At 42.3% G+C, this 17826-nt stretch overlaps 1 pseudogene; it reads left to right on the top strand.

Annotated features, from left to right (window-relative positions):
• Window positions 1-2344: 2344 nt before the first annotated feature.
• On the top strand, window positions 2345-3736 carry LOC100344097 (microfibrillar-associated protein 3-like pseudogene; annotated as a pseudogene).
• Window positions 3737-17826: the final 14090 nt, after the last annotated feature.

The following is a 17826-nucleotide window of genomic DNA, read 5'->3' as shown; positions in this document are numbered from 1 at the left end:
CCCATCATTGCTTAACTGCTTTAGAAATCAATATCATAAAACAATATGTAAATAATGTATCATTTGACCCATAACATACAAAAATGTAATATAGCTGCCAATAGCAGCACAAAGGAAGTGAATGGAAACAAAGCTGTGATGAGCTAAGGAAATGATTCTAAATTTTAACTGAAATACACAGGAACAAAGAGAAGCAGAAATAACAAATAAGATTTCTACACTGAAAGTTATGAATATATACTTCGTCTCCTTTCTCTTGGTCCACAGAACACAAAAAATTATATAAAGTGATAGTGATAACAGTGTAGGGTTAAGTTTGTAATGTGTATAATGGTAATGGGACAAAAATGGGGAAAGGAATAGAGCCATAATGGATTAACATTTCTATATATCACTAGAATTAAGTTAGTATAAATCTTAAGATATTTTTGATTAATAACTAAAAATATCTATTGTGAAGATTATTATGATGCTACATTAGAATATATTCATTTAATTCTAAAGAAAACAGAAGAACAAGAAAGATGCAGATATGAGACAGAAGACAACAAGTTAAATGACAGATGTAAATCCAACTACATCAATATTAACATTAAATATGAATGGATTAGACAATCAGATAAAAGAGATTCTCAGTATGGGCTAAAAAACAAAATTTTATTTTATACCCTCTACAGAAGATAATTTATATTCAAATATACAAATAGATTGAAAGTAAAAGGATAGAAAAAAACATACATCATGTAAACAGCAACAACAAGAAAGCTGGAGTGGCTCTACTAATAAAAAAAAAAGATTTTAACATATAAGATGTTACTAGAGTGAAACATGAGTGTTTTATAATGATAAAAAGGTCAATCCAGGGGCCAGCGCTGTGGCACAGGTTCATGTTCCAGCTGCTCCTCTTCCAATCCAGCTCTCTGCCTGTGGCCTGGGAAAGCAATAGAAGATGGCCCAAGTCCTTGGGCCCCTGCACCCACGTGGGAGACCTGGAGGAAGCTCCTGGCTCCTGGCTTCAGATCAGTGCAGCTCCGGCCATTGTGGCCATTTGGGGAGTGAACCAGCAGGTGGGAGACCTTTCACTTTGTCTCTCCCTCTCTCTGTCTGTAGCTCTGCCTCATAAATAAATAAATAAATAAATAGACCAATCCATCAGGAATTTCCAACAAGTAAATCATATATGCACCTAACAAAACAGTACCAAAATACATGAAGCAAAAACTGACAAATGAAGAGAAGAAAAGGGAAACATTTCATTTTAAATAATGGAAAGAACAACTAGTCAGAAGATCAATGCAAATAGAAGACTTGATCAAAGTTATAAGCTAATCAGGATCTAAGAGCTATCTATTGAATACTCCACCCAACAAGAACAGAACACACATTTAAATGCACATAGAGCATTCTCAAGGAAAGACTGCATGCTAGGCAACAAAACAAAAATCAGTAAATTTACAAGGATAGGAAGAAAGGATGTTCTTCAACTACAATGGAACAAAATTAGAAATAAAGGACAGGACATTTTGGAAACCTGCAAATGCATGAGAATTAAACATCACGCTCCTAAATAATCAAGCAAAGAAGAAATCAAAAGATAAATTTTAAATATTTTGTGACAAATGTAAATAAAGATGCAACAAGGATGCAGCTAAATTAGCACCAATAAATTTTATAATTATAAATGTTATATTAAAAAAGAATTTTTTTACAGATATAAAAAAAGATCTTAAAATTCACATAGAATCTCAAGGGACCCAAATAGGCAAAACAATCTTGAGAATGAACAAACGTGGAGGACTTAATAAAACACTATAGTAATCAAAACAATGTGGTCCTGGCATAAGAATAAACATATAGACCAACTGAATAGAATCAAGAGTCCAGAAAAAAACCCTCATCTATATGATCAATGGATTTTTGATAAGGGTGCCAAGACCACTCAATGAGGAAAGGACACCATTGTAACAGATGGTGTCAAGAAAACTGGATATCCATATGCAAAGGAATGTAGGTGGACCCTTACCTTACACAATATACAAAAATTGACTCAAAATGGATCAAGACCTAAACGTATAGAACTAAGATTGTAAAACTGCAAACAGTTCATTATGCCTGGAGCAAAGAGCATGCCTGGAATAGGGAACTGTGGAGAGGTAAGGTAAAAGCAAACAGGAGCCAAATCTCCTAGGAATTTGACCTTGACCTTAAAAGTTAGGGGAGACTCTGGACCTCTGCCTTGCAGCCCGCACCACTGCGAGACACCAGCAGAGATGGGTTGCTGGCAGCAGGCTTTGTCAGGCATCGGGTGCAGAGTTGGGGAGCAGCAGCAGCTATCCCACTGGCCATGGCGAGGGGTGCATGGCGATCCTCTGAGTGGCACGGTGGTGCTAGATTCTTAATCAAGTACCAGCTCTGTGGATCCAAGACAGGTTTGTCCCATGGCCTGCTCTGGACAGTGTGTTGTCTGGTAGAATATTCCATTGGCAAACCATTTCTCTAATGCCTTACAGAGCAAACTAAGAAGAGGGGTTGGTTGAAGAGCCATCTGAAAGTGTGCTGTCTACATTCTGTGCCCTTTTTAATCCTAGTATCCACTCTAGCCACTGCTGGAGTGTGACGAACAGCACTTTAAATGGCACTGACATGGTCTTGGGCTCCGTGCCCACAATCACAGCCAGAACTGACCACATCATAGTCAAGGAAGAGAACAGTGCCTTGATTCACTGTAGTGTTTGTGGCATCCCTGACCCGCAGTTCAAGTGGTATAAGTGCATGGGCAAGCTGCTGAAAGAAGAAAAGAAGGAAAGAGGAGGAGGGAAATGGCCAGTGCATGACAGTGGGCTCCTGAGCATCACCAAGGCATCTTTCTCAGATGGAGGTAAATACACGTGTGTGGTTTCCAACATCTATGGCAGTGTGAACAACACAGTGACCCTGAGAGCCATCTTTACCTCTGGAGACATGGGCGTCCACTACATGGTTGTCTGCCTTGTGGCCTTCACCATTATCATGGTCCTCAACATCACCCGCCTGTGCATGATGAGCAGCCACCTGAAGAAGACTGAGAAAGCCATCAACCAGTTCTTTAGGACAGAAGGCGCAGAGCAGCTGCAGAAGGCATTTGAGATCGCCAAGTGGATCCCCATCATCACCTCAGCCAAAACTCTATAGAGTTTGCCAAAGTCACCCAGTTCAAAACCATGGAGTTTGCCCGCTATATTGAAAAGCCTGCCAGGAGTGCGCCTCTACCTCCTCTCATTGTGAACTGCAGGACGATCATGGAGATCATGGAAGTGGTGAGGCTGGAGGAGCAGGGGCAGAACTTTGTGAGGCATACTCCCGAAGGCCGGGAGGCTGCAGACAGGGGTGAGGTCTACACGATCCCCAACTCTCTGAAGCGAAGTGACTCTCCCACCGCCAACTCAGATGCCTCGTCCCTGCACGAACAGCCTCAGCAGATGGCCATTAAGGTGCCCATTCACCCACAGTCCAAAAAGGATCACGTGGACGAGCAGAATTTGAAGTGAAAGATGAAGAGGAGACAGAACCATTAGCTGAACGTGCCCCAGACACTGCAGAACCTTCTACGGATATAACATCCACAGAACTAACGTCTGAAGAGCTGACCCCTGTTGAGGTATCAGACCGAGGACTGCCACCACCTCACCTGGAGACTCCAGAGCCAGCAGTGACACGTGACAAAAACACCTGCATTATTTACAAAAGCCATGTCTAACATCAATTCCCAAAAGCTATGCATATCAAGAAAATCAGGGACTGCTCCTTGTAATACAGATGTAGTACGCACTGGCTGCTAAGCCTTACCAGGAGACTCTCATCCCTTAGGAGGAGTGATGCCATTTAATAAGGGCAAACACCTGTGTACAGTGTATGCGACTGGAATTTCCGCAGTAGGAAAGGATGCAAGCAACATCAGGGTGAGAATTGGTCATGTCGGACCGAAGGTGTCTGTCCATACGATGTGAATATCAGAGGCCATTCTCTGCCGAATCCCTTAATTGGTGTTGCCCTTTTGCCAAAGAGTACCCTACTGTAAGATATCCTGAGTTAAGAGCCCTGTCCAATGCACAGTGCATTGCTTTTCCTTTAAAAAATTATAGGTCTGCTACAATAGCAAATGCACGTACTTGGGTTTGTTGCACTTTCTTCTCAGTTTTAATTACTCTCAGTGTTCCTTTATAACAGAGTAATTGTCATTATACTAATGCCAATTGCTCTTTGTAAGTGAGTCCTCTTTGCCACCTTTGTCCGCATCTTTCCCTAGCACATTTACCCGCAGGCCTCCGTGTTTTCCACCAGTACCAGGGCTGATAGCTACAGGTCGTTTGTAATGTTCCAAACTAGTTTTCTAGGCTCATTTTTTTTTCATTCCCCAGGCCTATTTTCATGCATTGCTTTTGTTTGTTTGTTTGTTTCCAATGAAGCTGCTGTTATGGAACTGAGAAAAACTTTGCCCCCAGAATAGCACTTTAATAGTCAAATAAAAATGTATTTACTTATCCAAAAAAAAAGTTAGGAGAAATTACTTAAGGGATTTTGGATGAATTGAAGAGGAGTGACAGATAATTTGAACTTCAGAATTCATGTAGAATTCATGAAAGCAACGAAGAGGGTGAACTAGAGGAGTCTAGAAAACCACAAGAAGGCTCTGGCTAGTTGCGCTGGGGAGTAAGGCAAGCCTGGTCAAAGGCAGTGGCGAAGGAGGAGGGGGAAGAGACCATGAGTATAAAAAAAGGAGAACCTCCAACACTCGAAGGCCGATAGCTGTTTGACATGAGGGAGAGAGACTGCTCTAGCAGCCAATCATTCCTTCATCCACTCATTTAATATGTGCCTGTTGAGTATACACCCATACCAAACATGTTGTTCTAGAATGATCTCCAGGCTTAGGTTAACTCCCCAGAAGCAGTTGAGGATTCCGTTGCTAGTGAATGAATAAGAGCTTGCTCTCCAGCAAGGCCAGGAAGGGAGTGGGGCTGGGAAGGAGGCAAGCAAGGGGACTACGTCAGAGGGCAACTGCCTCCGGATCCTGCAGAACTCTGGAGTGTGACTCACACCATGGAAGTGCCCAGACCTGAGATAAGAGAACTGGGCTTTGCTGCTCCGAGGTGGAATTCCCACAGGGGACACGTTCTAAGATGTGTCTTAACTCAGAACCTGTTTGCCGTCTTGTCTTCAATCTAGTGAGAGACGCTTCCACCTTGTTGTGTGATTTCCTCTTACCTCCATTCCAAACTCCTCCTTTGTTAATACTCATTATTGCTCTTTCAAGTTCTCTGCTCTACCACTCTGTTTAGCTCAGGCATAGTCACTCACACTCTCCATAGACATTGATGGAGGGCTTGCACTGTGCCAGTCACTTAATCAGGAGCTAGATGTATAAGAAAAACTCAGGACAAATAAGGCTCAAACCCTTGCCTGGCTCTAGTCTCTGATGGCACCATGATGTTAGAGAAAGGAATAATCTTATGTACTCATATAGACAGAGCCCCCTTATTTGTTGACAAGCTTGGACCATTTCATATAACCTCTCTAAACTTCAGTTTTCTTAATCTGTAAAATGAGAATACCAATTCTTCCCAATAATATCTATCTCCTAAGGCTTCTATAGACACTAAATAGTGTATGTAAAATATCTAGCACAGTGTCTGGTATAATCAAAGTACCCAGAAAGAAGTTTTGGTCATTGTTGTGGGGAGCAACTCGGACTAGACTAGGTTACTGGAATTAAGACTTATTCTATGCATCTGCTCTCCCACAATATGGCGCTGAGAAGGGAAACAGCTTCTACACAGCTGCCTCCAGTTCAACCAATAAACTGTAGGACCTGCTCCTGATTGGAGGAGAGCAGCGTACTCGGCGTGTGGGCAGCCGAGTTGGGATTGGCGGAGGAGGACTATAAAGGAGGAGAGAGACGGCATGCACCAGGAACATCTAAGGGGAACATCTGAGGGAACACCTGTGCAGCCCCCGAGAGAGCCGGCCGGCGGTGTGCCGCTCCCCCGCGGAATTGGGGAATGTGGCAGGGGGAACCGCCCTTCCACAGAGGTGGAAGGGACGGTAGCCAACCCGGGAAGAACCAGCAGCAAACCCGGGGAGGGCCGAGCAGACAAAAGAACAGCGCAGGGTCCTGTGTCGTTCCTCCACGAAGAGGGGGAGCGACAATTGTAAGTGTTCTGGAAAACGGAAGGAAATGAATTACCTGTCTTCTTTCAAATAGCCACAGCAAAACAGCTATAGTACAATGGACAGATCAGTCACATTTGGAAGACCTGGGTTTGTGTTCAGCTCCAGCGCTCACCAGTGTCCTTGAACCTATAAGTTCTTCTTTCCTCATTGAAGCAGATTTTTTACTGATAGCTTGGAGGTTTCCTGGCAACTGATCCCTTTTCTCATGGGAAGGGGCATCCTATTGTGTGAATCCCATAGGAAACAACCACAGAACCCACAAAACGCAGTCCTGACATCTAGAACAGGCACATGACCCAGGCTGAGTCACTCAGGACTCTCCCATAGGACTGAACCAGTAATTGAGGACTCTGGTACAATAGCATCTACCACATAGTGGGGGCAATGGTTCCAGCGGACGTAGTTCAGGGCTCAGTATCTCAGAACTTCCCAGGATTTTCTCTCCTGAAATTGAAGAGGATATCTATTTCACAAGGTTTGGGAGGAAATTAAATGTGAAAAAAAAATGATCACAGGGCCTGGAGCATCATAGCTGCTTAATAAATGCTTCTTGAGTCTGTTTAGGAAGCTTTCCAAAGTTTCTCCATGAAAGCTGGGAATGTCTCAACTGGCTCCTACCTAAACACAGAATTTTCAAGGACTGCTTTTCCAGCTCCCATTGCAGTTGTGCACTTCTCATCCCAATTATGCATTTCTCCTTGCTCACCACTCCAAGTTCAAAGTACACTTAGCTCTGATACGCAGAAGAATTCAGTTCATTATCTCTAATACTCATATTTGTACATTTTGTCTTGCTTGCTAGTTAAAAAGTAACTACTTTATCTGGGGCCTTCTGAAAGGCAACATCAGAAGGTTCAGAAAATAGTTGCCAGCCCTCTAGTTTAAGATCTTAGGTGAAACAGAGGAAACTCACAACCAGCGAAATCATCTCAACAGCTACAGTAAAACCAGTGACCACGTGCTAGATGCGATTGATATCAGCAAATCTTATTGCAAAAAGGAGCATTATGTGACAGTGCTTCCTGCATATGAGCATTTGCCAGCCCTCTCCCTTGGCTCGACAGCGTTTCTTTTTGAGAAATTTCTTCCACTCTTGCAATTCCCACCAGCACCACCAAGCTGGTGGCCTTCCAGGGCTGCAGGGCCACATGTTCAGCCACGCGATTCTCTCGCACCTCTAATTCAGCACCTAAGTCACTGGACTCATTGTCTCCAACCTGTCCCTGTCCCCTTACCCAAACCACTTTTCTCCGATTTCCTTCTTTTTATTCAAGATGCCCTCATTCTCCCCATCACCCAGGCTCCAGTCCTTGATGTTATTTGTATTCCTTTCTCCTTCTCCTGAAATCCATTCTTTGCATGGACGTTCATATCCATCCCCAATCCCTTTCCATTCACACCCTGGCTGAGGCCCAAATGGTTTTGTATAAATCTTTCAATTAAAGCAACAGCTTCCTAGATGGATTTATCAGTTCTCTCTTCTTCCATGGCTATATGTTTCCCTCCTTGCAGATCTTAAATGACTGAACATTGCCTATGCAAGCCCACAAATATTTATTGCAAACCTAATAATGCATGACTCTATTCTAGATGTTCTCTGAGATCCAATAATTGAATAAGATAGTCCTTTATTGCAGGAATAAATGAATTGTTCCTAAGTTAAATTAATTTTATATTTGACTACTTTGAGAGAAGTACACAACACAAACGCACACACACACAAAAAAAACAGATGCAAATTACTATCCATGTTCACAGAAAGGAATAAATGAATTTGGTATAAATTTAAAAACAAAACTTTAAGACCCCATCCTTTGAAGCATATCTTTGAGAGTGATTGGGATTTTGACAAGGGGAGTTTAATAAAAGGGCATTAAGAGAACATGGATCACATTAGGAAAGATCTTGGGGTGCAGCACATAGGGGAGCATTTCAATTTATTGTGAAAAGACCAGTTAGGATGATTAGATAGAAAAAAAAAAAAAAGAAGACTGAGAGATGAGCCAAGAAGAGGACATAAGAACCACATGACAATGGGCTTTGAAAGCAAACTGTGGGGGGCCGGCGCCATGGCTCACTTGGTTAATCCTCCACCTGCGGCGCTGGCATCCCATATGGGCACCGGGCTCTAGTCCCAGTTGCTCCTCTTCCAGTCCAGTTCTCTGCTGTGGCCCGGGAGGGCAGTGGAGGATGGCCCGAGTGCTTGGGCTCCTGCACCCACATGGGAGACTAGGAGGAAGCACGCAGCTCCTGGCTTCAGATCGGTGCAGTGCCGGCCGTAGCGGCCATTTTGGGGGGTGAACCAATGGAAGGCAGACCTTTCTCTCTGTCTCTCTCTCTCACTGTCTAACTCTGCCTGTCAAATTAAAAAAAAAGAAAGAAAGAAAGCAAACTGTGAAATTTATACTTCACTCCCTCTTCTTCAAAAAGGTTTCGGGCATTTTGCATTTTTTAAGGATATTGAAGATATTTAATCATGGAAGTAGAATAGTCAATGCTGTTAATCTAGCAATGATCAAATCTAAAAGCAAAACATAACAACTCAAACAATACTAGGAGTTTGGAAAAAGAACATAGAATAAATGCTGAGTGGGGCTTGCACTGTGGCACAGCAGGTTAAGCCATTGTCTGTGATGCCAGCATCCCATATCAGAGTGCAGGTTCAAGTCCTAGATGCTCCACTTCTGATCCAGTTCCCTACTAATATACTTAGGAAAGTAGCGAAACATGGCCCTAGTGCTTAGGCCCCTGCCACCCACATGAGGGACGCAGATAGAGATCCTGGCTCCTTACATTGTAGTCATTTGGGGAGTGAACCAGCAGATTCTCTCCCTCTCCCTCTCCCTCTCCCTCTCCCTCTCCCTCTCCCTCTCCCTCTCCCTCTCCCTCTCCCTCTCCCTCTCCCTCTCCCTTCCCCCTCCCCCTCCTTTTCAAATAAATAAAAATAGATCTTAAAAAAAAATAAATGCTGAGTGGGAAATTTCCCATTTCTATTTTTAAAAGACTTGAGTAGGAGCACCAAATACAATGGTTACAAAGAGTAATCACACAGTAACAGGTAGATAAATCAATGAAGAGATGGGCAGGGGAAAGAGGTGATGAGGAGAGTCACTGTCAACATATTTTTCCAATAAATAATTTAATTTAGAGAGGCTGAATATCAGTCCTGTTACTTTGTGTCTTGAAGACCAAGAATATAACTTTTTAATATATTCATTTTTAGAATTCCTTCCAACCAAACAACTGAATATTAAGCAAGGAAGCTTACCTATTATGAAAATGGTAGTTTCTGTGAGACTGCCAAATCTAAATGGATTCAGGGTGCAGTCAAGTGAACGTTGCAAAGGCAGCTTATGAATATAATATCCAAATTTTCAGGAGAAAGACTGAGCTGCTCCGAGAGGGGTGGAGAGACCATTCCAGCAGAATGCAATGGTGCCTACAACAAAGATTGGCTGCATAGCCTGGTGAATCTGGCTCTATGCCTAGAAAACAATGCTACAGAATACTTAAAACTAGAAACCCCGGAAATATCTAGTAAATTGGGTTACTAGGCGTAGATGCAACCAAGTGTCAACAGCTAGCTGAGCTTTCTGGCATTGGGAACCTTAGATTAACAAGCTTAGCGAGAACTTTTTTCAGATGTTTACTTCTTTACCATTCTCTTCATTGTCTTTTGCATTCTGAATATGACCTATTGCTTCAAATTTGTTTGTTTTTCACCCTAATGAGTTTTTGTATTCATCAGGAAATGACCTAAATTTTGCTTTATAAAAAAGTATAATTCTGATTTCTAGCTGGTAGGCACTATACCCTAGGAAATCACTTCATAGCCACACTCTCAACTACCAGTTACAGCGGAATGTGCATAAACTGCTGTCTCCATGGGTGCTAATTGTAACATGTCAATGAAAGGACCTGGTTCCTTGGGCTGGCAGGCCGGGCCTCCTGCTGCTGCCAAGTGCTGCAATGTTCAATAGGGACAGAATTTTTTGACATTGACAGTTTAGAATTTAGTCACTTCCCTCACTAGAGGACTTGGAGAGTTATAAAATCAGAAAAATATGCAGAATTTATTTAAAATGTATACTTCCTAGAAGAGGCAGAATAGTGAGGTAGATAGAACACCAGATGGGAACACAGGATGAATCAAAGATCCTGTGTTTGAAGCACAGTAAGTGGTCCATTTTGGCTAAAAATTTTGAAAAAGATAGGAAAATATTGGAGGATGAGGCCAAAAATTCAGGATAGGATTACATACTTTGAAGGCTTAAATACCAGGGCGAGGAGTTGGCAGATGATGGAGATCCATAGAATTTTTGAGCAATTAACTGATATAATTAGAGTGGCTAAATTCATTATTAATATATGAGCTAGATTTACTTAAGGAGCTAGAGAAGGCCCGCAAACAAGTTAGAAGAATGTCATAAAGAGAGCTAACTGACCGTTAACAACACATCCTTCTGCAGTGTAAGATTGTTCCAGACAGACCACATGTACCAACTCCCCTCCACCCCAGCCTCCATCTGGTTGTGGTCATGTGATTAACTCTTGCCATTGTAATTCAGTGAAACTGATATGCTGGCGTTGCGGCGCCGGCACCCCAGGATCTAGTCCCGGTCAGGGCGCCGGATTCTGTCCCAGTTGCCCCTCTTCCAGGCCAGCTCTCTTCAATGGCTTGGGAGTGCAGTGGAGGATGGCCCAAGTCCTTGGGCCCTACACCCACATGGGAGACCAGGAAAAGCACGAGCCTCCTGGCTTTGGATCAGAGCGGTGCGCCGGCCGCGGCACACCAGCCGCGGCAGCCATTGGAGGGTGAACCAACAGCAAAAGGAAGACCTTTCTCTCTCTCTCTCTCTCACTGTCCACTCTGCCTGTCAAAAATAAAAAAAAAAAAAAAGAAACTGATATGCATCACTTCCAGATTAAGGTAGGTCCATGTGAATGATCTTCCACACTTTTTTTTAAGATTTATTTATTTATTTATTTGAAAGTCGGAGTTACACAGAGAGAGAAGGAAGAGCAGAGAGAGAGAGAGGTCTTCCATCCATTGGTTCACTCCCCAGATGGCTGCATTGCCGGAGCTGTGCCAATCTGAAGCCAGGAGCCAGGAGCTTCTTCCCGGTCTCCCATGTGGGTGCAGGGCCCAAGGACTTGGGATATCTTCCACTGCTTTCCCAGGACATAGCAGAGAGCTGGATCAGAAATGGAGCAGCCAGGATTCGAACCATTGCACATATGGGATGCCAGAACTGTAGGCAGTAAATTTACCGCTACACCACAGCAACAGCCCTCCCTTTTGTTTTCTTTTTTTATGTTTAGTAAATATAAATTTCCAAAGTACAGTTTATGGATTACAATGGCTTTCCTCCCCATAATTTCCCTCCCACTCGCACCCCTCCCATCTCCTGCTCCCTCTCCCATTCCATTCACATCAAGATTAATTTTCAATTATCTTTACATACAGAAGATCGTTTTAGTATATATTAAGTAAAGATTTCATTAGTTTCCACCCACACAGAAACACAAAGTGTAAAATACTGTTTCAGTACTACTTATAGCATTAATTCACAATGGACAACACATTAAGGACAGATCCCACATGAGAAGTAAGTACACAGTGACTCCTGTTGTTGACTTAACAATTTGACACTCTTGTTTATGGCAACAGTAATCTCCCTAGGCTCTAGTCATGAGTTGCCAAGGCTATGGAAGACTTTTGAGTTCACCGACTACGATCTTATTCGGAAAGGGTCTTAGTCAAAGTGGAAGTTGTCTCCTCCCTTCAGAAAAACGTACCTCCTTATTTGATGGCCCTGTTCTTTCCATGAGGATCTCACTGGCAGTGATCTTTCATTTAGGTCTTCTTTTTTTTTTTTCCAGAGTATCTTGGCCTTCCATGCCTAAGATACTCTCATGGGCTCTTCAGCCATATCCGAATGCCTTAATGGCTGATTCTGAGGCCAGAGTGCTATTTAGGACATCTGCCATTCTAGGAGTCTGCTGTGTATCCCACTTCCCATGCTGGATCATTCTCTCCCTTTTTGATTCTATTAGTTAGTATTAGCAGACACTAGTCTTTTTGGTGTGATCCCTTTGACTCTTAGACCTATCAGTGTGATCAATTGTGAACTGAAATTGATCACTTGGACTAGTGAGATGGCATTGGTACATGCCATCTTGATGGGATTGTATTAGAATCCCCTGGCACATTTCTAACTCCACCATTTGGGGCAAGTCCGATTGAGCATGTCCCAAATTGCACATCTCCTCCCTCTCTTATTCCCACTCTTATATTTAACAGGGATCACTTTTCAGTTAAATGTAAACACCTAAGAATAATTGTGTGTTAATTACAGAGTTCAACCAGTAGTACTAGAACAAAACAAAAAATACCAAAATGGATAAAGTATTACATTGTACATCAACAGTCAGGACAAGGGCTGATCAAGTCACTGTTTCTCATAGTGTCCATTTTACTTCAACAGGTTTCCCCTTTGGTGCTCAGTTAGTTGTCACCGATTAGGGAGAACATATGATATTTGTCCCTTTGGGACTGGCTTAATTCACTCAGCATGTTTTCCAGATTCCTCCATCTTGTTGCAAATGACCGGGTTTCATTGTTTTTGACTGCTGTATAGTATTCTATATAGTACATGTCCCATAATTTCTTTATCTAGTCTACTGTTGATGAGCATTGGGGTTGGTTCCAGGTCTTAGCTATTGTGAATTGAGCTGCAATAAACATTAAGGTGCAGACAGCTTGTTTGTTTGCCAATTTAATTTCCTTTGGGTAAATTCCAAGGAGTGGGATGGCTGGGTTGTATGGTAGGGTTATATTCAGGCTTCTGAGGAATCTCCAGACTGACTTCCATAGTGGCTTAACCAGTTTGCATTCCCACCAACAGTGGGTTAGTGTCCCTTTTTCCCCACATCCGCTCCAGCATCTATTGTTGGTAGATTTCTGAATGTGAGCCATTCTAACCGGGGTGAGGTGAAACCTCATTGTGCTTTTGATTTGCATTTCCCTGATGGCTAGTGATCCTGAACATTTCTTCATGTGTCTGTTGCCATTTGGATTTCCTCTTTTGAAAAAGGTCTATTGAGGTCCTTGACCCATCTCTTAAGTGGGTTGTTTGTTTTGATGTTGTGCAGTTACTTGATCTCTTTGTAGATTCTCGTTATCAACCCTTTATCTGTTGCATAGTTTGCAAATATTTTTTCCCATTCTGTCGGTTGCCTCTTCACTTTCCTAACTGTTTCTTTTGAAGTACAGAAACTTCTCAATTTGATGCAATCCCAAATGTTAATTTTGGCTTTGACTTCCTGTGCTTCTGGGGTCTTTTCCAAGAAGTCTTTGCCTGTACCTATATCTTGCAGGGTTTTTCCAATGCTCTCTAGTAATTTGATGGTGTCGTGTCATACATTTAAGTCTTTAATCCATGTTGAGTGAATTTTTGTGTAAGGTGAAGGGTAGGGGTCTTGCTTCATGATTCTGCACGTGGAAATCCAATTTCCCCAGCACCATTTATTGAATAGACTGTCCTTACTCCAGGGATTGGTTTTGGATCCTTGATCAAATATAAGTTGGCTGTAGATGTTTGGATTGATTTCTGGTGTTTCTATTCTGTTCCATTGGTCTATCCATCTGTTTCTGTACCAGTACCATGCTGTTTTGATAACAACTGCCCCTGTAGTATGTCCTGAAATCTGGTATTGTGATGCCACTGGCTTTGTTTTTCTTGTACAAGATTGCATTAGGTATTCAAGGTCTCCTGTGTCTCCATATGAATTTCAGTATCATTTTTCCAGATCTGAGAAGAAGGTCTTTGGTATTTTGATTGGTATTGCATTGAATCTGTAAATTGCTTTTGGGAGAATGGACATTTTGATGATGTTGATTCTTCCAATCCATGAGCATGGAAGATTTTTCCATAGTTTGGTATCCTCTTCTATTTCTTTCTTTAAGATTTTCTAATTCTCATGTAGAGATCTTTAATGTCCTTGGTTAAGTTTATTCCAAGGTATTCGATTGTTTTTGTAGCTATTGTGAATGGGATTGATCAGTGCGATGAGCCAGCTGCAGCGCGCCGGCCATGGCAGCCATTGGAGGGTGAACCAACAGCAAAAAGGAAGACCTTTCTCTCTCTCTCTCTCTCTCTGTCTCTCACTGTCCACTCTGCCTGTCAAAAAAAAAGTCTTTCTTCCCATCTTAACATCTTGTCCCATAGAGCATCCAATGAGATAGGGTACCTCATTTGTTAAAACTCATAGAATTTAGAGAACTAATATTTTAACTCATTTATGGTGGAATAAGGAATCAATTGGGTGATTTAGTGGTCTAAAGATGAGTCTCACTCCAAGTATCTTCTTCATATACCTGAACTTCAAACATCTAGAGACTCAGTGACTTAAAACACATAGACACAAGCATTTTCACTGGCCTTAACTTCTGGAGAAACTACATGGCTTATGAAGGGAAGAGCCAAGGTGGCCATGTACTACACTACTCACTAGCAGAATGAATTGGATGAGACCAGGTAGAAGGACTTGACTGGTCAGTACCCTCAGGATTCTTAAATTTCAAATTCCTCAAGAAAATCAGAGTTCCTTTCTCCAAAAAGTGCCTTGGGGAGACGTAGATGCCTGACAGAGTTGTAGGAAGCAGGGACCAAAAGGGACAGGTAAACACAGATCAGGGCCAAATTAGGACAGGCACTTGGGTGAAGCGAGGATGATACACAAAGATGAACAGAACTAAGAAAGAATGGCTTGTTCCTACGACCACATCAGTTCCTGTTGGCTTTCCATCCTTTGTTTCTGGTATATGTATATCTAAGCCATTAATTCTCCTTTTGCTTCAGGTAACCTGGGGGAGTAAGTATAAGACACAGACTGGCCCAATATTTAAACAAGCTTACAGAAAAAGCTCCCATATGTTGAAGTCATCAATATTGACCTTATTTTAAATTTCCTCTTAATTTTTATCAATACATGTTTTACCTTAGTTGGTCTCCGTATGTTTCCTATTGTTTTACTACTGTAACTTAACATGATTTTGTATACATATTTCCAAGTAGCAGCATACTCACATCACTTGTTTCCATCTGTGTATAATGCTCATGAGGTCATGTGTCTAATTTGAGGTATTTGGGTAGTTTTCTCTGATTCACTGTTATGAATAATCAGTGCTGTCGTTCCCCCTCTTCGTGGAGGAACGACACAGGACCCTGCACTGTTCTTCCGTCTGCTCGGCCCTCCCCGGGTTTGCTGCTGGTTCTTCCCGGGTTGGCTACCGTCCCTCCACCTCCGTGGAAGGGCGGTTCCCCCTGCCACTTTCCCCACTTCCGCGGGGGAGCGGCACACCGCCGGCCAGCTCTCTCGGGGGCTGCACAGGTGTTCCTTCAGATAGATGTTCCTGGTGCATGCCGTCTCTCTCCTCCTTTATAGTCCTCCTCCGCCAATCCCAACTCGGCTGCCCACACGCCGAGTACGCTGCTCTCCTCCAATCAGGAGCAGGATCAGCTCCTGGAGGTCAGCACTCAAGTTGGCAAGAGGCAGCTGCGTAGAAGCTGTTTTCTTCTCTCCCAGCGCCATATTGTGGGAGAGCAGATGCATAGAATAAGTCTTAATTCCAGTAACTTAGTCCAGTCCGAGTTGCTCCCCACAAGTGCTATAAACAACTTTAGATAAGTTGCTTGTTTTTAAAATTTTTTTATTTTCTCTAAGATTTTTTTAATATTTATTTATTTATTTGAAAGTCAGAGTTACACAGAGAAAGAAGGAGAGGTAGAGAGAGAGAGAGGTCTTCCATCCACTGGTTCACTCCTCAAATGGCTGCAATGGCTGGAATTGCACCAATCCAAAGCCAGGAGCCAGGAGCCAGGAGCTTCCTCCGGGTCTCCCACGTGGGTGCAGGGGCCCAAGCACTTGGGCCATCTTCTGCTGCTTTCCCAGGCCATAGCAGAGAGCTGGATTGGAAGTGGGGCAGCCAGGACTCAAACCAGTGCCCATATGGGATGCCAGCACTGCAGGAGGCAGCTTTACTTGCTATGCCACAGCGCCAGCCTCAGTTTCACTAGGATTTCTTCCTAATGGGGGTAGCCAAATTAAAAGATACAGGATTTTCACTCTTATTTCTTGGTGTCAAATTGTTCTTTATTAAGATTCACAACTTGTTGGAAATGTAAATATTCAAATATATTAAATTTTTGCACTTAACATGAATGGGAGCACCTATAAATTTATCCTAAACAAAGCCAAAGACATAAACAATTATTTATGTAAAAGATGCTCACTTTATTACTATTTATACCTCTGAAAACACAGAAATCAAAATATTCAGACTTGGAGAATATCTAAATAAATCATGGCATATCTATAAATGTAGTACATATACGGACCCTTGCTGTTATGAAAATGTTCTCAAATAATACTTAGTGACATTAGGAATGTTTATAATATAAAGGCAAACAAAAAAAACATATTACCAAACTCTGTAAGCAGAAAAAAAGTTCATGTGTAAATATATGAATACAAGAAAAGTGTAAACAAATACACTATAATTTTTTTCTGAGGGGCACAGATACAGAGAAAGAGAGACAAAGATAGACAATCATGCACTGGTTCACTCCCAAAATGCCCACAACAACCAGGGCTAAGCCATGCTAAAGCCAGAATCCTAAAACTCAATTCTAGGTCTCTCACATGGATGGAAAAGACTCACATACTTAAGCCAACACCCACTGCCATCACCCACTAGTAAGAAGCTGGAATAGAAAGCAGAGTCAGGACTCAAACCCAAACACTCCAATATGTAATGTGGTCATCTAAGTGTCAGATTAACTGCTGCGCCAAGTGCCCACCCCTATACCACAATGTTACTAATGGTTATCTCTCACTGTAAAGTTCATGTTAGCATGTAGGCATGTTATAAGCAGGAAGAGCAACAGATGTTATTTCAACAAGTAAATTATCAACAGAGCAGAATTCTGGGCACAAAACGATACAAAGCAATAGTGCACTTAAAATAGTTAAACAGGCTAACGATTGCTCAAACAATAGCGAAGTTAAAATAGTCAAACTGGCTAAAGATCAGTCACACACGGGGAGGAAAGCTCCAGTCCAGAAACTCTTTGGTTAATAAGGTGAAACAACAAAATTTTTATACTCAGAACATTGACCTTTGTCATTTGCCACTGAGATGTGATAAAGAATACGTCTGGTCTTTGTTCCCTGTTCTTGGCACAAAACTTCAAAAACCCTAGGAAATTCCTGATAGGGACGTCTTTTGTTACTCATAACAAGCCCCTTTCATTCACACCTTTAGTCCATGATATCGGCATGACTTGTGGTAAGACTCCTAGATAGGAGGGCTTGTGATCAGAATGACCATGCACATGATTAGGGATTAGAACTTTCAGCCCCAGTCCTTGACCTTGAGAGAGGGGAGCAAGCTGGAAACAGGGTTCAATCTTATGGTCAATGATTTAGTCAGTCATGCTGTGTAATGAAATCTCAATAAAAAAGATTGACTGAGGTGTAGTAGAGCTTCAAGTTTGGTGACTATATTGATGGTTTTGAAAGATGGCATGCCCTGATTTTACAAGAAGAGGG

The sequence above is a fragment of the Oryctolagus cuniculus genome, chromosome X (genome assembly GCF_964237555.1).
Source record: "Oryctolagus cuniculus chromosome X, mOryCun1.1, whole genome shotgun sequence".
Taxonomy (NCBI): Eukaryota; Metazoa; Chordata; class Mammalia; order Lagomorpha; family Leporidae; genus Oryctolagus; species Oryctolagus cuniculus.
Note: the sequence above shows the minus strand (reverse complement) of the source record. Positions and strands in the feature narration are given on the sequence as shown.